The 24934-nt window shown below is 31.9% G+C and overlaps 1 protein-coding gene across 1 annotated transcript in view; it reads right to left on the bottom strand.

Moving 5' to 3' along the window:
• Positions 1-14363, bottom strand: part of LOC117314560 — a 76644-nt gene extending 62281 nt beyond the window's left edge. The window contains exon 1 of the mRNA XM_033868630.1: positions 14245-14363. The gene's annotated coding sequence lies outside the window, so the exon portion shown is untranslated. The remainder of the gene's footprint in view (positions 1-14244) is intronic.
• Between the last annotated feature and the right edge of the window lie 10571 nt (positions 14364-24934).

Genomic DNA, 24934 nt, shown 5'->3' with positions numbered 1-24934 from the left:
GATGCATATAAAGTACTATCCAGGTATGCAGTGATAAATCTACAATTCATTTTCATGAGTCCTTTTCAACTGTATTGCTCATTGTAAACATTGAGTCTCATAATGTTAAATTGAAGTATTTCCAGAAATTCCGTAAGTCCCATCAAAATTCTGTGAGTACATGAACAGGCCTCGAGATTTGTATGTAGATTTATCATTGGGTATGTATCATATTAAATGAAATTAATTTCAGTTTTAAACTTATAAAATAAATCAAATCAGAATTAATTCAAGACAAGAAGATAATTTTAAACTTATAAAATCTTCTTTCTGGTATATCTAACATACATGCCACAAAAAGCCCCTCCCAAAACTTAATGGTGAAGTTAAGATTTAAAACAGATGTAAAGCGTACCCTACATTCCTGTATGACCGGAAATGTATCTCCAGCTGGATACAAACAACAAACAGCTAATCACATCATCTTGTGTTACTCCAGCTCCTACTGAGAACTACCAACGTCTTTTTCAACATTTCATCCAGCAAGAATGGGGAAATGTTAAAGTATCGTAACTTTTCTATATTTTATAGAAAATTAAATTGATGTAGTCTATTTTTCTTTCAAGTTTAAAAAGTTTCAACATGAAAGCTTCTTCAACACTTGCAGTAGATTTCAGCTGTTTGTAATCTGAGAAATTAGGAATGGCCTACTACAAAATATATGCCGTTTGTATTACAGATTCATTGAAATAAGGTTATATATATATATCCAAATGGGTTGGATTTCCTGTTTTTAAGTGCACTTCCCCAAGACCATCTCAGGTGTCCGACCTCAGATATACCTATAGAGCAACACATCACCAGCCACACAGACTCCAATACAAAGAAACTGGAAATGTTACAGCCAAAATAATACCACTTAAAACATTCATATTCTGTATTTCTACAGCAAACAAAAAATATATATATTATCAAATAAGTTTAATGTATTCAAGAGGCACAGACAAAATCTGTGTGTATGGAGTTGACAAGACCATTTACACCAGTAGTCCCAAGAACAAAGAACTAAACATGTAAATCTACACCTATACAAAACTACCAACTGTCAAAAAATAATGCAAAAACTAGGTAGGAGGAATGAATTACAGGTAAACAAAGTTTGCTGAGATATGACATTGCCTGCCAATCAAACCTACTGATTTTTTATCATGATTAATCTGAAATAAACTACTCAAAAGATTGCACTTGCTTCCCAGGGTCATACAAAAAGATATATATCATAAGAGAATAAGGCAATTATATATATCCCTATCAGTTGACAAAGACTTCTATCCCTGACACAAAACGCCTGACACCAAATATACAATACACCATAACACTGAGCGATGATTTTTTTTTTTATTTACCCGGTAAATGGCAAAATCATTTTGATTAAACGAATCTGCACTTTTAGGGTGACCTCAATTTGTTTTATAAATCTAACAAGCTATAGTTATATATATAAGATGGGCATTAAAGTACCAAAAGTCCATTTGTATAATTAACATTATATGCAGATGAATTAGGTAAAGTTTGTTATTTTAGTTCCTTGCAAATAGTTAAAATATCTTGCCCAAGTTAGAACTGTAATGAACAACTAAATCAAAGACTTAAAATCTGAATTATTTTTGTACATGTTGAAACACATTTTTGTGGACTTCTATTTTATCTCCATGTGTGGCCTGGTTGTTCATGATCATCTTTACAGAAGATTTTAGGTTCTATAGAGATAGTTGGAGCTTTGGTCCAATTTCCATTTTTTCTGGTTCAATGTATCACATACTTAGTAGATTTCATAAAAGTCACAAAAGTGAACAAAAATTATGTCAAATAACTTGCACTCTATACAGACTGGACAATTTACTACACTGTCTCTTCTGACAAAAAATCTGTTAGAATATAGTTACCTGGATTTACATAGTCCAACACCTAGAAAAGCAGTTTCCAAAACATTGACCAACAATCTCTTGCACCTTCTACAGATTTTCAAAAGTCATCCAACTTGCAAGCGAGTATAACCGGTCTGCTACAGTGACAAACAGTTAATAAAACACAGCAATTAAACGCCATGTACCCGATGTCTACAAAAAACAACCGATACCATCATCAAACATTGTACCACAATAGCTACCATTAAGTTGCATTTGCATATGATTGGAATAATGGCCCAAGTGTTTGTACATCATTACCTCTCTGGCATTACAGTGTTCATCACAACTGTACAGGCCTGACATGTAACAACAGCTAATAATGCCCAGTGTTTGCTTTGTAATGCCTCAATTCAATTTGAACTATATTTCATGTAACTTTCAGCTTATCAACAGATGGTAACAATGACAAATTCTTCTGTTTTATTTCAAGGAAAACAACAGTAAAACTTCAATGGACAAGAACCAAATATGACGTTTTTTAAATTGGTGAAAAACTTAAACATTTATAGGCCTTCATAAAAGAAGTTGGCTTTAATAAACTTCATCCCCTTTAATTTCCTTTCAACATCTAAAATTGAACAACCAACATATTAAGTCTGGAGACTTCACAGAATACAGACTCTTACAAATGAGCTGTATGATAAGCATAATGATTTCAATTTCCTAATTGTTAACTTTCCATTTCTAGATAGTAACATACCTGTTTCCCCTACCTACATTGTTAACATGTCACAGATGATTCATTATTAAGGGGCTTATTCCCACTATCATGATTTCCACAACTGCTGACAGAGAAACGAACACTTTGTTTTGAGAAATGCAGGTTGATGAAGACTATGTGAAAGGTTTATGGTCAACATCACAATCTTATTTCGAATATGAAGCCGGACATGTTCAATGCTTGTTGATAAACCCAGTGGTTCTGTGGTCACCACCCCTATTCTCATTTTAGAATGTAAAGTAACCCATCAGATTTGAACTACATTTGCATGGTTGTTGTTGTTGTTGTTGAAGCAGAAGATGATTCCTCTTCAGGAGCACCTGGTCTTATTATCTAAGTCTTACTCCTCTCCATGGGTCTCCATCCAAGTCTTACTCCTCTCCGTGGATCTCCATCCAAGTCTTACTCCTCTCCATGGGTCTCCATGCAAGTCTTACTCCTCTCCATGGGTCTCCATGCAAGTCTTACTCCTCTCCATGGGTCTCCATGCAAGTCTTACTCCTCTCCGTGGGTCTCCATGCAAGTCTTACTCCTCTCCGTGGGTCTCCATGCAAGTCTTACTCCTCTCCGTGGGTCTCCATGCAAGTCTTATTCCTCTCCGTGGGTCTCCATGCAAGTCTTACTCCTCTCCGTGGGTCTCCATGCAAGTCTTACTCCTCTCCGTGGGTCTCCATGCAAGTCTTATTCCTCTCCGTGGGTCTCCATGCAAGTCTTACTCCTCTCCGTGGGTCTCCATGCAAGTCTTATTCCTCTCCGTGGGTCTCCATGCAAGTCTTACTCCTCTCCATGGGTCTCCATGCAAGTCTTACTCCTCTCCATGGGTCTCCATGCAAGTCTTACTCCTCTCCAAGCAAGTCTTATGGAGTCTAGTACAACCATCCATGGAGTCTAGTACAACCATCCAGGGAATCTAGTACAACCATCCATGGAGTCTAGTACAACCATCCATGGAGTCTAGTACAACCTGATCAGTCTAACAAGAACTTTCCGAAGTTTTTTATATGCTGATGAAAGGGTGACCGGGTAAATCATTTTGTACATGTTGCCTGTGAAGCCTATACACTGGTCTAATCCCACTTATAGAGCTTGTTTACATTGACAGTACTACTCTTCATAGTAGGTGACAACACACTGCACTCCATGTTAAGTGAAAACATGTGTAGTTTTATTTAACCTACAAAGTTGGTAGTGATGCAGGGGGAACCTGGACTTCTTACCTTCTAATATACATTTCATCCAAATTGGAACACAGAGCCGTACATCAGAACTATTTAGAAACAACACAAAGAGCATCTAGTATCAATCCTAATCCCAGGACCTCATTGAGCAATATAATTACTTAAAAATACAAAAACAATTCATTTTTTGAGTTCAACAAAATATAAAAAGTAATTATTTTAAAAACTGATCTTTTTATTTTTTTACCAATAATATCAAGTATGTATCAGGGTAAAATATTTAATTGGGTTTTATCATACTGTTTAAATTGCAAATACTACACCAAACACAATTTTAAGATTACATTTAAAATAGTGGCGAATCAACAAGTAAATACACATTTTTATCAGTACAAAATATCCTACAGATCAACATTACAGTGAAGTACATACAAAATAAAAAATACCCATGTATTATATATCTATGAATAACATAATTTTCCCCTGGCTGTTTCCAGCTGTGAATGATAACAATCTTATTCCCTTACCAGTATATACCCCATTCAGGTCTGTAAGTATATTAAGTCAAAACCTTCCTCAACCTTTTCCCACAGCACTTTTCACATTTACCGGATAATCTTTTTTCCTTAATCGAGATTCAATTGACTAGTACCTGGCCACTTTCAATCACCAAGATAAGAACGGAGGAGACCCTGATCCGAGCAGCTTATGTACTACCACCCACGATTGCTAGCTGTCTTAATTAACACTTATTAGGACACCAATTCTATTTCACCTGCACCCCCTCCTGAGCGGTCTGCTGGACACCACGGCTCCTCTCAATGATCATCTCATTAACCACGGTATTGGCAAAATTATTTTTTCACACACTCTTACTGGGGTAGGGAACAGAGAGAATTCACCCCAGGTTTTGGAACATAAAAAGACTGACACAGAAGAAGCTACATAGACATTATACACTTCAACCAACAAGTAGCTTTGTATCATTTTAGTTTTGAAGATTTCAATGTTGCAATTTACAATATAAATTTAAATTAACTTGCATGAACGTAGTACAAGTTCCGGTAATGTTAACTGTTATTAACATAAGGAGTCTGTTAAGCTTTCTGAATCGGCACAGAAAAACTGGCACAGTAGGACAGAGACTTATTCATAGAAATAGCAAACTGAAACAGCTAAATTTAATATTTAGAGTGACAATTACATAATTGTTGTTATCAATTTTTTTATAATTAGAGTGTTTAGAGTGTAATCTCATTTTCCTTATGTTCCAACTAAGCTACACCCAGAACATTACATATCCTGACTAACAGACATTTTATATCTGCATGGACGAATATAGCTCAGAAGATTATAAAACATTATGCTATCTAATACCATATATTACATGATATACTTGGGTGCTGTCAATGCCTGGGATAGAGAAAGAAGTAGAACACAATTTTTTTAAACTATTACCTCAAAATTACTGAAAATTACTGGTATTTTCTCTAGCATAACCATCACAAATGAGTTCTGCAGTAAATGACTGACCAGGAAGATCTGCTTTGTCATTTCTATAGCTATGTCTATATAATGTTAAGGATCCCAGCACAGGAGAAAGAATTTAGCCGGCTTGGAAACGAAGAGACAGAAATGCAACAAATTTACTCTTTGCTAAGATTATTAATGGACACCCAAGAAGGATTACTGGTTAGGTGTATAGGCTTCCACTGAACAAGACTGACCATAGACACAAGGGTACCCTGTTAGGTGTAGGGTCCCACTGACCCAGACTGACCATACACACAAGGGTACCCTGTTAGGTGTAGGCTTCCACTGACCAAGACTGACCATACACACAAGGGTACCCTGTTAGGTGTAGGCTTCCACTGACCCAGACTGACCATACACACAAGGGTACCTTGTTAGGTGTAGGCTTCCACTGACCCAGACTGACCATACACACAAGGGTACCCTGTTAGGTGTAGCTATAGGCTTCCACTGACCCAGACTGACCATACACACAAGGGTACACTGTTAGGTGTAGGCTTCCACTGACCCAGACTGACCATACACACAAGGGTACCCTGTTAGGTGTAGGCTTCCACTGACCCAGACTGACCATACACACAAGGGTACCCTGTTAGGTGTAGGCTTCCACTGGACAGGACCATACACACAAGGGTACCCTGTTAGGTGTAGGGTCCCACTGACCCAGACTGACCATACACACAAGGGTACCCTGTAAGGTGTAGGCTTCCACTGACCAAGACTGACCATGCATACACACAAGGGTACCCTGTTAGGTGTAGGCTTTCACTGACCAAGACTGACCATACACACAAGGGTACCCTGTTAGGTGTAGGCTTCCACTGACCCAGACTGACCATACACACAAGGGTACCCTGTTAGGTGCAGTGTCTCACTGACCCAGACTGACCACACACAAGGGTACCCTGTTAGGTGTAGGCTCCCACTGACCCAGGACAGGACAATGCACAGGCCATTGGACTGCAAACCTGTTTCCCCTCAAATGGACCTGGGAGCCTAATACAGGGAATATTAGCAGGAGACAATGAAGATGTGGAAATTAGTGGAAGACAAAATTAAAACATGATATAAACATTCAGGTTTGTTCTTATTTGCTGATTGCTGAGAATCCTTTGTAGATATAAACTATTAAGGTATTATTTACACACACTTTATCTCCTCCATTAGCTAGAGACACCAAAATGTTCCACCGTAACTCCTTTTTATGAAATATTCGGATGAATAATGTCAACACACAAAATCAAGTCAAGTGTTGAATATATACGTATACACTCTAATGGTATGGGCCTACGAGAGAGCTACTGGTCTCCAAATCTTCCATACCTTGGTAAACTCCAACACACTCCTTTACCTTAAATCTGATTTTTACTACAGACTAAACAGTTCAATAATATCTCATACACAGCATTGATTTAAACCAAAACATCAATCACCAAGAATATATATGACAAATAGAGAGATTTACTGCACAGACACCTCAGAGTTCTCCTGCTGCTAGAAATAACAGTCATCAATGCCTACCACTCAACTTCCTTTTGTGGTCTAATATTATCTCATCCAAAAAGGAGTCGATTGTACTTAACTCATCAAAATAGAGATCATGACCTTTATTCATCATGGCCTTTATCTCAAGTTGTAAAATAATTTCTAAAGTCTTTTCCAAGAAGTCCACTAAGGGGATAAGACTTCAGTTATGTCTTACTTAATTTGCCTTGCCCAGAGAAAGTATTCCAATTTACTAACTTTGCAATATAACTAAAAATAGGTGAACACGCTATCAGAGTTTATTATGATATAGCCTCCATGAGTGCAATGCATTTTCATAATTCAAACTTTGACTCCCTTCAGGGACATAATTGTTTCATGTTTACACTTGCATTGCATTATCTCTAGATGAAATTAACCAAACCAATGTATGTACCGATTATCTATTGTGAGGGATTGTGACAGGGTTTGGGTTGATTTGAATGAACTTGTGTAAGCATAAGGAAACAGGACGGTCTCCGTTACGTATAATTTAATCACCGAATATAAACGGTAGCTCAACTGTGACGTCATAAAAAGGCAACATACGTCAACAATAAAGCAAAGGGGAGATAATGATGCACTAATCCCTGACATCTATGTTTACACATGGTTTTTATGCTTGCGCAAGTACACCAGAGAAAATAGAACTTCTTGTCTAAAAATCACCAGTGCTTGAAAAAAGAATTAAAACCATTTAAAACTGTAATAGAGTACCTTTATTTTAGAAAACAGTAATAAACAATTCTAGCAATAATGAAAATAAAAGCTTTATTATAGACGCCAAAAAACCCCCAAAAAACTTGTTTCAAGCAGACTATAAATAGGAATTTTGACGTTTGCAACCTGTATGTTTACATCACGAATCCAGCTGTGGCTGATTCCTTTGGAATTTTCTATGTCAGCCCAAGTGTATTTTTTCTTAAATTTGGGTAACTACATATTTTACTATGTGCGCGCATACCAAGCAATATCTGGTTACCCTGATGTAAATACACATGTTGCAGGTACAGAAAATAAAAAACAATCCTTAATCACAAAGACATACCCAGAGTTTCACAAGGATCAATGTTTAGTCCATCATATAGTCTAAATGACTACTCACGCAGGCCTCGACTTTTCTGATAAAGACTCAGATCACTAACATACAATGAGGTAATTTTTGGAGTACCTTCATATTAGATTTCATTTTTGTACAATGAAATGTTAATGAACAAACATGGATGCATTATAATTGGTTCTGGGGAAGAAAAACACATCCTTCTTTAGATTTAGTCCATGGATTCTCAACTTATATGATATGTCCACTCCTTTGACCATAATATGTCCTAACAAGTATATACAAACTATATGTATCTTAATAGTCCATAGGGATTGGGAATTATATCCAATTATGTCTGAATTTATTTTTTAAGTTTTATACAAACCATTTGTGACGATCAGGCAAAATGATGTTTTCACATGTCATTTCATATAAATAAGAGCTTGCAGGCAAAATTATCCAGCAGTTTAAAGTATTAATAAGAGATTTCACAGGTCAATTTCCCAACTGCAGTGCATTAAACCATTTAAACACAGTGTCCACAAGGCCTTTCTAATACATTAACAGTAAAACAATTAAAAAAGGAAAACATCCCTACTTTGTCCTAAATAAATTTTTACATTAATGGTTGATTATGTGATATCAATATGAGCTTTGTTTTATTATAACGATTGTCGAAATTTAGGCAGTGAGGCAGAAAACAAGCGCCTTGGAGATATAAAAGCAGACATAAAAGATTAACTATCTCCAGATTAGTACCAATAAGTTTGTAGATTATTCATAGATACGCTAAGTGAAACGGGTGCTAGTCCATTGATTTCCAACAGTACTAACAGCACACACAAAAAGGTCTGCACCATCCGTGTGCAGCATGGATTACCTGTACAAACAGATATATGTATGTTATTTGCCAATATCACAAATTCAAGCTTTATTTTAATCAAATTTTTTAAGTTATTTCATATATTGCTACCGGACTATCTATGTAAATGTAAATTAAGTACTTTTGGCTTTCTCAGGAAAATTGGTAGAAAATCATAAAAAGTCCATCAAAAATCATAACAAGCCATGGCCAGTCAACAATCAAAAGTGTTGACCAGCATGGGACATGTGCCCAAGCATTCAAATGATAATGATGAAGAATCTTTCTAATCGTGATTGCAGATGTCTGGTACAGGACAGTTTGATGATATGAACCAGACAAGAGTTTTCTGGATCTGATTTTTAAATGGCCTATATCTGAAACAGTTGTGTCATGCCTTTATAACAAGTCAACAGTCAAACCGCTTTCCCCACAGTGTTTGGACCAACACGAACTGTTTCTCGAGGCTGTACTTATTGAGATCATCTACCTTGTTTTCAATATTGCTTTTTATTTCTTAACTTTCTCTTTTTAGTGGTATTGACCTCAAAGTTTTTTATTTTCCATTTTTTGTCTTTCTCTCATTCTTATAGATCTTTATTAATTTTGGGTTCTCCAAATGAGATTTACTTGGGTTTGAACTTTGTTCTAAGAAAAGATGATTCAACTCCTGTAAAGTGTAATCACTGATAATTTACTGTCAATCCATAGAAGACATTTCAGGCCAAACAACACTTTAAAAGATTTTAAACGAAGATCGTCTATCATAGACAAAGTTTATTTGAAATTCATTGGAACTGTTACAAGCTATACTTCTATGACTGGGTTTCTCGAATGTTTGGATTGTAGATCAGCTATGATTTATTCTTTAAAAATATAGCTGTCAACTCTTATATATATGCTGTACCGTCATGTGGTGACAGAGTTAAATTCTATTGTTAGAATAACATCCTTCACAGACAAATTAGTTGTAGGAAAGTAAGGCAAATGGAAGAAATGTTATTAAATCTAATGAAAGTTTTTCTCATTACAAATTGTCCAGGATGTGATATCTTATTTATGAACTGTTTCCTTTGTTTAAACTGATAAACTTTTAATATTTCTGACATTGATTTGAAGTGTCCAACCTTTTGTGATGTACCTGGATAGCTCTCATTGATGTTTGTTAGCTAGAATTATGGCTCATGGTATACCATATCAAATAGGCAGATGGTCTACATCATCTATGTGTGTATGCTCTCAGCTCAACTCAGGATACCAAGCTCAATGAAAATTAACTATGAATTAATGTGCCAGATGACAATTACAAATCATAGTAATGGTAACCAACGGCAAAATTACAGTGTGGCAAATACAGAAAAAATATCTTTCTTAAGCAGACAATCAAAGGAAATCAACTAGTTAAAAAATTATCTACTTAAATACACATGAGTTTTCATTTTTTTTACCTTTCTTCTCTTTATTTTGTGCATAAAAACATTTATTTTTTGTAAAGAAATCATAATGAGAATTTGGAAAATGTATCCAAACTAAATTGGTAAAGTGACTGTATATGTAGCCCCAAGATACCCAAAGAGGAGAGCTGAATTTGTAAAGTATTGTTCCAAAATACATCTGGTAAACACGAGTTACAGAATGTGTAACATACAAATGCTATGTACGATTACTTCATTCTGGATTTTAAATCTTAATTTTCACCACACAAAATGTCAAACATTGGCACATGAGCATAAATCTAACAGTCTCAGTATCAGACAATTTATTTAAAAACTTTAGTTAGTGTTGAGGCATCTATTCGAAACTTAACTTTTATTTTACATTTTCAAGTTCAAAAAACATACTCTGAAGAGTTCAATATTGTGAGCATTAACCAGTGGTGTCAGGGAGATTGGGACAAAGTTTTGAAATAGTTTAAAATGTTGTTTCTTTTCTTATTTCATTAAATTGACCTCAATTTGTTGCCAGAGAAATATGATGCTATCAAAAAGCAAATATCAAAAACCAAATTTATTTCAAAATCCTTAGAGTTAAGTCCCTCTGGATAGTCTAGACTAGAGAGTAAATGGTATGGAAGAGAAAATCTTAACAACCCTGCAATAAGATTTCTATATTTGCTGTAATTTTGTATCATATTTGTGACAGTAGAATTGTAAGCTACACTTATTTTTAATAGAATTTCATTATCTTTTTAAAGCTGTATTTTTAATAATTTTCATTTCTTTTTTTCTTTTTAAATATTTCTTAGAAAAAGAACCTAAGATGGAATTTGAAAAAAAAAAACACATATATTTCCAAAAACCTATTGCAGCAAAGCAAGGGAAAAAAATATACCGTATGTATAAATCTTATAATTCACATGGTGAAGACTTATTTCTGTGAGTAGCAGTCAACATAAGGGCCAAGATAAGACAATATCAGATCCATCTGTAAGTTGTCAAACTTCGGCATTAAAATATACTTCTCGATTCAAAAACCTAACCAGCTTAACTTTTTCAATTATGAACCCATATACATACATGTATCTGGAGAGACAGTAGACATCGGCTCTACAACATGAGGTCTATCAGACCACAAATCAGGAGCCCCCTTTATAACAGAGCCTGTGTGTGCTAAGCCACATACCTGATAGAGAATCCATTAAAATTATTACAGATTTTCAATTTCTTAAAAAAGTTATCGTGCCAATTTTCATGTTGATAAAGCAGAAAATTGTTTAGTGTTTCCTTTAATTGTAAGACGTAAAAACAAATTTGTACAAAACACTTCTCTTTCAGTGTTCAACTTATGGACAGGATATACCAGACAAAAGAAATGCTTAAAATAGAACAACTTGAACAAGTTAGAAGTGGGTATACAACTTGGAAACTGGCACAGGTTTATATGTCTATATTCACCAGGTGCCACTCAACAATATACCTATTATTAATTTGGTAGAAAACTGCGGGTAATTGGTCAGGTACTTGTACCTAATGTCTCTAGTCAAGATAGCATTTACAGGTATATATTAGGTACAGTATGTAATTTACCTGTATCACACACTGGTTAATTTATCAGTGGAAAATTAAATGGTTTATTTGTTATTTAGTATTCAGGATCTCCATGATAATATTTACCTTTAATGTACACATCATATTCTATAGGGAGATTCCAAAAATTCCATTGCAATTTGTTTCCACTTCAAAAATAAAATTCTACATTCAATGTTTAAGATTTTATAAATAAGTTCATTAAAAAAAAAAAAGACATTTTCCAATTAGTTTACTTCAAAATATGCTATGAAGAATGTGAAAACATACAAGTCCCAAATAAAATACAAATATCTGCTTCTTCTGAAGTATAGTTTTAATAACTTTGTCAACTGGAAAATAGTATAAAAGTGTAACTTTATGAACTATGAGGGAATTCAACTAAAAAAAAACTATGAAAATTCATTCAATAAAATATTTTATTAAAGAAAATGCCCTAGTACAAGTTTCAGTAAATATGACCAAAGATTTACCAAATTACCAGGTACAATGGCAGCCCTGTAATGGTCAGACACACTCTTCATATTAGGCTGATAATATCATAGGTATGGAGCAACTACTTGTTAATCAGACATAAGCTGGTAATCAGTAGGAATATCTGTGAAATAGAATGTCCCTTTATCACAGTCCAAATGTTATCCTGAGCTTAGACCCTAGGGACTCTCAGATAAAAGGACCCTCCAATCACAAACCCCCATGAGGACACTTCCAGGGGGACAACTTCAAACAGCTTAACTACCAACACATACAAGGGATCTGGTGTGCCTTATTTAGGGGATTTAGGAGATAACCTGTCTCCTGTAGTGTCATGATTACTAAAACCTACAACTTTCTGTGTTAAATCCTAAACTGGACAAGTACACAAGCTGGAATTTATAACATATATAGATAACTTGTACACATTTTGAGAAATTCATGCCAGTTGTCTGTAACAATTATCACCAAGGCAAGTCATCAGGGATCAATACCAAGATATAACGGAAGTTAACAAGTACATAATTTACAGAAATATTATCCAACACAATTACGGTGCCCTTTGGTTAGACAATCCTTTCTGTTTACTACTGACCCAATCGTTAGCCATTGATTATTTCCAATTGATGTTGACCCAATTTTGTTGCAACACTACCCTAAATGCTTAGTTTCAAGAAAACTTTCACCATCATCTTTTACCTATAACTACTTTAAAGGTTGTTTTTATCATTTTATTATAATAAATGTAAGAGATTTTTTTTCTTCTGATCTTTAAATGGAATGGGATCTTTTAAATTATCAGATAAATATATGTACATTTTCTTCTTTTTTTTTCACACACACACACAAAAAGTAAAATTAGTAAGTATATAATTAATATCTTAACATTAGCTTTTGCTGGCCTTTCATTACTATGCAGATTCCAGGTTCATTAGCAGTGTGACAGTTACTCCAGAGATGACCTGATGGGTCCTTACAGTAATAAATCAAACTCTATGTATTATTCAGAAAGACAATACACTTTTAATATACACAATTTGTTTTGCTCTGGGCTAGAATATTTTACAGGGCTGCCGAATATTCATGAGGGGTCCTCTTCATGATAAACCCTACATTTATTATTAAATTATTTAACAGCCAAAATGATAACATCCCATCTTTTAAAAGAATGTTTTAAAATTAATTTCAAGTATCTCAGCAAAACTGTAATATTTTACACTTTTAACACATCAACATTCAAAAACATTTCAGTGACTTAGTTATTTCAAATTCAATATAAAACAAATTTGATAATAATAATTAAAAGAAATTATAGTGTTCTAACTTCTCCCAAACAAACACATACGATTCATTTTAGCAATGGCAACATCGTCTAAATTACGTGTAAATTGAAAATTATAAGTATCTAGTCTACAGTACGTAATGATAATATCAATGTTCCCTGAAACAATGTAATACCTTGAATAACATAGTAATATGAATACTGGCTTTATACACACAGTTGGTTGAAATACCAACCAGTCTGCCCTTTACTTGTGATTTTATCCTCTTGGGAAAATCTGGGGCATCTCATCGACAAAAAACTTTCTCAACTTCAAATCTACACAGAGTTCACTGACAGCGAAACGTCAACAGCTCAAACACAAAACTTTTTTCTAGAGACGCCTGCACGGGTAATACATGCTGTAGATTAGTTGAGAGAAAATAACATAAATACACAAAGATGAACTCAGATATGAATATCAAGCGAGTCCTGTCTGTAAATTTAACTCAACAGACAAAACTGCTAGCTTATAGCGAGAAAGCGGTGACCTCAAACTTCGACAGTGCGATCTCTGCCCTGCTTTCGCGGCGGTGTAAACTTGCAAAGGAATTTTAGTGCTTCGAGCGAATGATCCAGTACGACAAGCCTAAAATATGTTCTAGAGTACTTACCCAGTTTACTGAAAACTTTCCATCTCTTGTTTCTACCTGTAAACTCCCATTCGTATATATTGTGTCTAAGGTAAAAATCCTGAGTTCCGGAGCTATTCAAAGATGGCGGTGAAATGTACCGGGTGACGTAATTGCAGCAAACAACTCGGAATTCCGGAAGTAGTTGAAAACATTTGGTAGAGAAAAGCGCGGGAAGAATAAGTACATTGTTCACCTGTGCGGCGAGCAGGGCGATCGACGTGTTAGGTAAAATAGGCCTACTACGCGATAGGAAAGTGACTGGTATTATTATATAGTCAGCAAGTTTATTGATGAAAACCATTGAGCGGTACATATTTTTTTACAATGTGAAAATAAGTTTTTAAACAACCAGTCGACATTTAGTACAATAGTGTGGTATTAAACCTAGATCACGTGCCGCTTGGATTACGAAAACTGGTAGAAAGTTTATTCCAGTAAAAAGTTTCACTTTCTGGTAAATTTTACATTAGGCCCATCAGATACACGTAATGTACATAGACTGTAACTACAAGAGTCTATTGTACAAACCCATGGTTTACGATTTAAATACATAAAAACGCCATTATAACTTACGGGTAATAAAGCTAGCAATGAAACTACAACCGTAACTTTAAAAAAAACATTATGTCATAAAGATAGAATGGAACGTCTCTACCGTCAAGGAGGCTGCAAAATACAAAGCGGCGGACATTATAAGGCTGTAATCACCGAATCTTTTCGAGTGAATGATTTTAGATTTACGTAATTTTAACTCGGTTAATTGCTTAGTAAGCCTCCGTGTCATTTATATAGCAGCATCACCGACACCAATATATGGGATGTATATAAGTTCCTGTCGTAATTGTGCTGTATATGATATATTAATATTTCTAACATAATATTACTGTATCTTATATTATATTACTGTATATTATATTACTGTATATTATATTACTGTATATTATATCACTGTATATTATATTACTGTATATTATGTTACTGTATCTAATATTATATGAAAGTTTCTAATATTATATTACTGTATTTAATATATTATTGTATCTATTATGATATTACTGTGTGTAATATTACAGTTTCTAATGTAATATTTATGTATCTAATATTAAATTACTGTATTTAATATATTATTGTATCTATTATGATATTACTGTGTGTAATATTACACTATCTAATGTAATATTTATGTATCTAATATTAAATTACTGTATTTAATATATTATTGTATCTATTATGATATTACTGTGTGTAATATTACACTATCTAATGTAATATTTATGTATCTAATATTAAATTAATGTGTCTAATGTCTAATGTAATATTACTGTTTCTAATATCAAATGATGTATCTAATGTTAAATTAATGTGTCTAATGTCTAATGTAATATTACTGTTTCTAATATCAAATGATGTATCTAATATTAAATTAATGTGTCTAATGTTATATTACTGTATCTAATATGATATTACTTTATCAACTATAATATTACAGTATTCATTTAATGTTTCTGTATTTAATATAATATTACAATGTCTTATATCATATAATTAAGTTCTACATATTTATTAGATATGGTCTGATTTTACTTAGTTCTCATTATTAATAATTCCCTGATATCAACCTGATGTATCTATATTTTTTAGAAACACCAAGACGATATTGCGTTTATGACGTCATAATCATTGCGATGTCATATTTAATGTTCCCTTACTACATTACGTATCTTGATGTATTACTGTGTTTAGTGTAATGTTTTACTGTATTCAAAGAGACATTCCTTCGTATGAATAAAGTGTATTTCGCCAAAATGAAACTGAATGGGAACTGTGCATTTTTCCCAAGTAGTAAATTAACAAGGCAGTTTTACTCACGAGGGAAACCAAAGTGCTTCAAGTATTATATCATAAACATTCTCAATTCGACCCGAAGTATCACTAAAAACGGCAAAGGCAGATGATATTTCATTTAGGCTACTTTCATTACCGGTAAGCAAAAAAACTCGTATCATCATTGTTCGGGTATAGATTTTATCAATAGAAATTTTGCACGTTTCTGATGTCTGAACGAAGGAGTGCCCATTTAATATAATGTATTACTGTATTTGATGTACTATGTTACTGTATTTAATGTATACTATATTACTGTATTTAATGTATACTATATTACTGTATTTAATGTAATATGTTACTGTATTTAATGTACTATATTACTGTATTTAATGTACTATGTTACTGTATTTAATGTATACTATGTTACTGTATTTAATGTATACTATGTTACTGTATTTAATGTATACTATATTACTGTATTTAATGTATACTATGTTACTGTATTTAATGTATACTATGTTACTGTATTTAATGTACTATATTACTGTATTTAATGTATACTATATTACTGTATTTAATGTATACTATATTACTGTATTTAATGTATACTATATTACTGTATATAATGTATACTATATTACTGTATTTAATGTACTATATTACTGTATATAATGTATACTATATTACTGTATTTAATGTACTATATTACTGTATTTAATGTACTATATTACTGTATTTATTGTATACTATATTACTGTATTTAATGTATACTATATTACTGTATTTAATGTATACTATATTACTGTATTTAATGTATACTATATTACTGTATTAAATGTACTATATTACTGTATTTAATGTATACTATATTACTGTATTTAATGTACTATATTACTGTATTTAATGTATACTATATTACTGTATTTAATGTATACTATATTACTGTATTTAATGTATACTATATTACTGTATTTAATGTACTATATTACTGTATTTAATGTATACTATGTTACTGTATTAAATGTACTATATTACTGTATTTAATGTACTATATTACTGTATTTAATGTATACTGTATTACTGTATTTAATGTATACTATGTTACTGTATTAAATGTACTATATTACTGTATTATATGTACTATATTACTGTATTTAATGTATACTGTATTACTGTATTAAATGTACTATGTTACTGTATTAAATGTACTATATTACTGTATTTAATGTATACTATGTTACTGTATTAAATGTACTGTATTACTGTATTAAATGTACTATATTACTGTATTTAATGTATACTGTATTACTGTATTTAATGTATACTATGTTACTGTATTTAATGTACTATGTTACTGTATTTAATGTATACTATATTACTGTATTTAATGTACTATATTACTGTATTTAATGTACTATGTTACTGTATTTAATGTACTATATTACTGTATTTGATGTAATATGTTACTGTATTAAATGTACTATATTACTGTATTTGATGTAATATGTTACTGTATTAAATGTACTATATTACTGTATTTGATGTAATATGTTACTGTATTTAATGTATACTATATTACTGTATTTAATGTATACTATATTACTGTATTTAATGTATACTATATTACTGTATTTAATGTACTATATTACTGTATATAATGTAATGTATTATTGTATTTAATATAATGTTTGACTGTATCTTATATAATATATATAACTGTAACTGATATAATATATATTACTGTATCTCTTTTTGAAATAATATATATCATAGTATCAGAGATTTCGAAAACCGTCAACATGTCTTTATACACGTCTTTATACAAGTCTTTATACATGTCTTTATACAAGTCTTTATACACGTCTTTATACACGTCTTTATACACGTCTTTATACACGTCTTTATACAAGTCTTTATACATGTCTTTATACACGTCTTTATACACGTCTTTATATAAGTCTTTATACACGTCTTTATACACGTCTTTATATAAGTCTTTATACACGTCTTTATACACGTCTTTATACAAGTCTTTATACATGTCTTTATACACGTCTTTATACACGTCTTTATACACGTCTTTATACAAGTCTTTATACACGTCTTTATATAAGTCTTTATACACGTCTTTATACACGTCTTTATACAAGTCTTTATACACGTCTTTATACACGTCTTTATACACGTCTTTATACACGTCTTTATACAAGTCTTTATACACGTCTTTATACACGTCTTTATACACGTCTTTATACACGTCTTTATACAAGTCTTTATACACGTCTTTATACACGTCTTTATATACGTCTTTATACACGTCTTTATACACGTCTTTATACACGTCTTTATACACGTCTTTATACAAGTCTTTATACAAGTCTTTATACACGTCTTTATACAAGTCTTTATACACGTCTTTATACACGTCTTTATACAAGTCTTTATACACGTCTTTATACACGTCTTTATACAAGTCTTTATACAAGTCTTTATACACGTCTTTATACAAGTCTTTATACACGTCTTTATACAAGTCTTTATACACGTCTTTATACACGTCTTTATATAAGTCTTTATACAAGTCTTTATACAAGTCTTTATACACGTCTTTATACAAGTCTTTATACAAGTCTTTATACAAGTCTTTATACAAGTCTTTATACACGTCTTTATATACGTCTTTATACACGTCTTTATATAAGTCTTTATACACGTCTTTATACACGTCTTTATACACGTCTTTATACACGTCTTTATACACGTCTTTATACACGTCTTTATACACGTCTTTATACAAGTCTTTATACAAGTCTTTATACACGTCTTTATACACGTCTTTATACACGTCTTTATACACGTCTTTATACAAGTCTTTATACACGTCTTTATACACGTCTTTATACACGTCTTTATACAAGTCTTTATACACGTCTTTATATACGTCTTTATACACGTCTTTATACACGTCTTTATACAAGTCTTTATACACGTCTTTATACAAGTCTTTATACACGTATTTATACAAGTCTTTATACACGTCTTTATACAAGTCTTTATACACGTCTTCATATCAGTCTTTATACACGTCTTTATACAAGTCTTTATACACGTCTTTATACACGTCTTTATACACGTCTTTATACAAGTCTTTATACAAGTCTTTATACAAGACTTTATACAAGTCTTATACACGTCTTTATATACATCTTTATACACGTCTCTATACACGTCTTTATATAAGTCTTTATATAAGTCTTTATACACGTCTTTATATACATCTTTATACACGTCTTTATACACGTCTTTATACAAGTCTTTATACACGTCTTTATATACATCTTTATACACGTCTCTATACACGTCTCTATACACGTCGCTATACACGTCTTTATACACGTCTTTATACAAGTCTTTATACAAGTCTTTATATACATCTTTATACACGTATTTATACACGTCTTTATACAAGTCTTTATACACGTCTTTATACAAGTCTTTATACAAGTCTTTATACATGTCTTTATACAAGTCTTTATACAAGTCTTTATACACGTCTTTATACACGTCTTTATACACGTCTTTATACAAGTCTTTATACACGTCTTTATACACGTCTTTATACAAGTCTTTATATACATCTTTATACACGTATTTATACACGTCTTTATACAAGTCTTTATACACGTCTTTATACAAGTCTTTATACACGTCTTAATACACGTCTTTATACACGTCTTTATACACGTCTTTATACAAGTCTTTATACAAGTCTTTATATACATCTTTATACACGTCTTTATACAAGTCTTTATACACGTCTTTATACACGTCTTTATACACGTCTTTATACAAGTCTTTATACAAGTCTTTATACAAGACTTTATACAAGTCTTTATACACGTCTTTATACAAGTCTTTATATACGTCTTTATATCAGTCTTTATACAAGTCTTTATACAAGTCTTTATACACGTCTTTATACACGTATTTATACACGTCTTTATATACATCTTTATACACGTCTTTATACAAGTCTTTATACACGTCTTTATATCAGTCTTTATACAAGTCTTTATACAAGTCTTTATACACGTCTTTATACACGTATTTATACACGTCTTTATATACGTCTTTATACACGTCTTTATACACGTCTTTATACACGTCTTTATACAAGTCTTTATACACGTCTTTATACACGTCTTTATACACGTCTTTATACAAGTCTTTATACACGTCTTTATATACGTCTTTATACACGTCTTTATACACGTCTTTATACAAGTCTTTATACACGTCTTTATACAAGTCTTTATACACGTATTTATACAAGTCTTTATACACGTCTTTATACAAGTCTTTATACACGTCTTCATATCAGTCTTTATACACGTCTTTATATAAGTCTTTATACACGTCTTTATATAAGTCTTTATACACGTCTTTATATAAGTCTTTATACAAGTCTTTATACACGTCTTTATACACGTCTTTATACACGTCTTAATACACGTCTTTATACACGTCTTTATACACGTCTTTATACACGTCTTTATACAAGTCTTTATACACGTCTTTAAACAAGTCTTTATACACGTCTTTATACAAGTCTTTATACACGTCTTCATATCAGTCTTTATACACGTCTTTATATAAGTCTTTATACACGTCTTTATATAAGTCTTTATAGACGTCTTTATATAAGTCTTTATACAAGTCTTTATACAAGTCTTTATACACGTATTTATACACGTCTTTATATACGTCTTTATACACGTCTTTATACAAGTCTTTATACACGTCTTTATACACGTCTTTATACACGCGTTTATACAAGTCTCTATACAAGTCTTTATACAAGTCTTTATACACGTCTTTATATAAGTCTTTATACAAGTCTTTATACACGTCTTTATACAAGTCTTTATACACGTATTTATACACGTCTTTATACACGTCTTTATACAAGTCTTTATACACGTCTTTATACGTCTTGATACACGTCTTTATACACGTCTTTATACACGTCTTTATACAAATCTTTATACAAGTCTTTATACAAGTCTTTATACACGTCTTTATACACGTCTTTATACAAGTCTTTATACACGTCTTTATACACGTCTTTATACACGTCTTTATACACGTCTTTATACAAGTCTTTATACAAGTCTTTATACAAGTCTTTATACAAGTCTTTATACACGTCTTTATACACGTCTTTATACACGTCTTTATACACGTCTTTATACAAGTCTTTATACACGTCTTTATACAAGTCTTTATACACGTCTTTATACAAGTCTTTATACACGTCTTTATACAAGTCTTTATACACGTCTTTATACAAGTCTTTATACACGTCTTTATACAAGTCTTTATACACGTCTTTATACACGTCTTTATACACGTCTTTATACAAGTCTTTATACAAGTCTTTATACACGTCTTTATACTTGTCTTTATACACGTCTTTATACAAGTCTCTATACACGTCTTTATACACGTCTTTATACACGTCTTTATACACGTCTTTATACACGTCTTTATACAAGTCTTTATACAAGTCTTTATATAAGTCTTTATACACGTCTTTATACACGTCTTTATACAAGTCTTTATACACGTCTTTATATAAGTCTTCATACACGTCTTTATACACGTCTTTATACACGTCTTTATACACGTCTTTATACACGTCTTTATACACGTCTTTATACACGTCTTTATACAAATCTTTATACAAGTCTTTATACAAGTCTTTATACACGTCTTTATACACGTCTTTATATAAGTCTTCATACACGTCTTTATACACGTCTTTATACAAGTCTTTATACACGTCTTTATACAAGTCTTTATACACGTCTTTATACACGTCTTTATACACGTCTTTATACACGTCTTTATACACGTCTTTATACACGTCTTTATACAAGTCTTTATACACGTCTTTATACACGTCTTTATACAAGTCTTTATACACGTCTTTATACAAGTCTTTATACACGTCTTTATACACGTCTTTATACACGTCTTTATACACGTCTTTATACACGTCTTTATACACGTCTTTATACACGTCTTTATACACGTATTTATACAAGTCTTTATACACGTCTTTATATAAGTCTTTATACACGTCTTTATATACGTCTTTATACACGTCTTTATACACGTCTTTATATACATCTTTATACACGTCTTTATACACGTATTTATACAAGTCTTTATACACGTCTTTATATAAGTCTTTATACACGTATTTATACAAGTCTTTATACACGTCTTTATATAAGTCTTTATACACGTCTTTATATAAGTCTTTATACACGTCTTTATACACGTCTTTATACACGTCTTTATACAAGTCTTTATACACGTCTTTATATAAGTCTTTATACACGTCTTTATACACGTCTTTATACACGTCTTTATACAAGTCTTTATATAAGTCTTTATACAAGTCTTTATACACGTCTTTATACACGTCTTTATACACGTCTTTATACACGTCTTTATACACGTCTTTATACACGTCTTTATACAAGTCTTTATACACGTCTTTATACAAGTCTTTATACACGTCTTTATACACGTCTTTATACAAGTCTTTATACACGTCTTCATACACGTCTTTATATAAAACTTTATACACGTCTTTATACACGTCTTTATACACGTCTTCATACACGTCTTTATATAAGTCTTTATACAAGTCTTTATACACGTCTTTATACACGTCTTTATACACGTCTTTATACACGTCTTTATACAAGTCTTTATACACGTCTTTATACAAGTCTTTATACAAGTCTTTATACAAGTATTAATACAAGTCTTTATACAAGTCTTTATATACGTCTTTATACACGTCTTTATACACGTCTTTATATAAGTCTTTATACACGTCTTTATATAAGTCTTTATACACGTCTTTATACACGTCTTTATACACGTCTTTATACAAGTCTTTATACAAGTCTTTATACACGTCTTTATACATGTCTTTATACACGTCTTTATACAAGTCTTTATACACGTCTTTATACAAGTCGCTATACACGTCTTTATACACGTCTTTATACAAGTCTTTATACACGTCTTTATACACGTCTTTATACACGTCTTTATACAAGTCTTTATACAAGTCTTTATACATGTCTTTATACAAGTCTTTATACACGTCTGTATACACGTCTGTATACAAGTCTTTATACACGTCTTTATACACGTCTTGATACAAGTCTTTATACACGTCTTTATACAAGTCTTTATACACGTCTTTATACAAGTCTTTATACACGTCTGTATACACGTCTGTATACACGTCTGTATACAAGTCTTTATACACGTCTTTATACACGTCTTGATACAAGTCTTTATACACGTCTTTATACAAGTCTTTATACAAGTCTTTATACACGTCTTTATACAAGTCTTTATACACGTCTTTATACAAGTCTTTATACAAGTCTTATACACGTCTTTATACACGTCTTTATACACGTCTTTATACAAGTCTTTATACATGTCTTTATACACGTCTTTATACAAGTCTTTATACACGTCTTTATACAAGTCTTTATACACGTCTTTATACACGTCTTTATACAAGTCTTTATACACGTCTTTATACAAGTCTTTATACACGTCTTTATACACGTCTTTATACAAGTCTTTATACACGTCTTTATACACGTCTTTATACACGTCTTTATACACGTCTTTATACAAGTCTTTATACACGTCTTTATACAAGTCTTTATACAAGTCTTATACACGTCTTTATACACGTCTTTATACACGTCTTTATACAAGTCTTTATACACGTCTTTATACAAGTCTTTATACAAGTCTTTATACACGTCTTTATACAAGTCTTTATACACGTCTTTATACAAGTCTTTATACAAGTCTTTATACACGTCTTTATATAAGTCTTTATACACGTCTGTATACAAGTCTTTATACACGTCTTTATACACGTCTTTATACAAGTCTTTATACACGTCTTTATACAAGTCTTTATACACGTCTTTATACAAGTCTTTATACAAGTCTTTATATAAGTCTTTATACACGTCTGTATACACGTCTTTAAATGATCTATTTATATATTCACAACATCCATGTAAGGTCATAATGCAATCGGCGTGTGATGTCATTTAATTTTTTATTACGCCACGATATTTCACATAAGTATATACAACATGTTTGTTTTCAGTGTTCGCATTATCACTGTTAATTAAGCAAAGAGGTCAAAGTTCACTGTTTTATATTTCACTTTATTATGGTTAAACGTGACAATTAATTCCATTTATAATAGCACATTGTAAATCACAGTAAGAACACTATCGCTCCATCTGGGCCAACAAGCGTGATTCATGAATATAAGGTGATATAACTTGTTTCCCGATTGTTGTAAAATAAATGACGTACTTGGCTACATTGTTAAACATCTTAATAAAAGACAAATGTGGAACTTCTTGAATAGCACACGTTTAATTGATCGATACTTTATTGGGACACGCCGTTTACGAATGATTGTTTAAAGATCACAGCTGAGAAAATTAAATATTTTCACGTTGCCTTTATATATTATAAGTAAGTGACTTTGAGGGGCTAGTTTAAGGTAATATCATATATACATATAATTAGCAACAATTCGGGTTATGGAATGTTTTATTGCATTTCCACGAATGAAATAGTTTAGTCTTAATCTCGAATAATGTTATCGCCATGAATATGCACAAGGAAAATGAGTATCTCAAATATGAAAATATAAATGTCACCGGTTAAAAATGAGAGAACGATTCGGAGATGTTTGTAACTGTAATAT

Source organism: Pecten maximus, chromosome 2 (assembly GCF_902652985.1).
Source record: "Pecten maximus chromosome 2, xPecMax1.1, whole genome shotgun sequence".
Lineage (NCBI taxonomy): Eukaryota > Metazoa > Mollusca > Bivalvia > Pectinida > Pectinidae > Pecten > Pecten maximus.
This window is presented reverse-complemented; position numbering and strand designations above follow the sequence as displayed.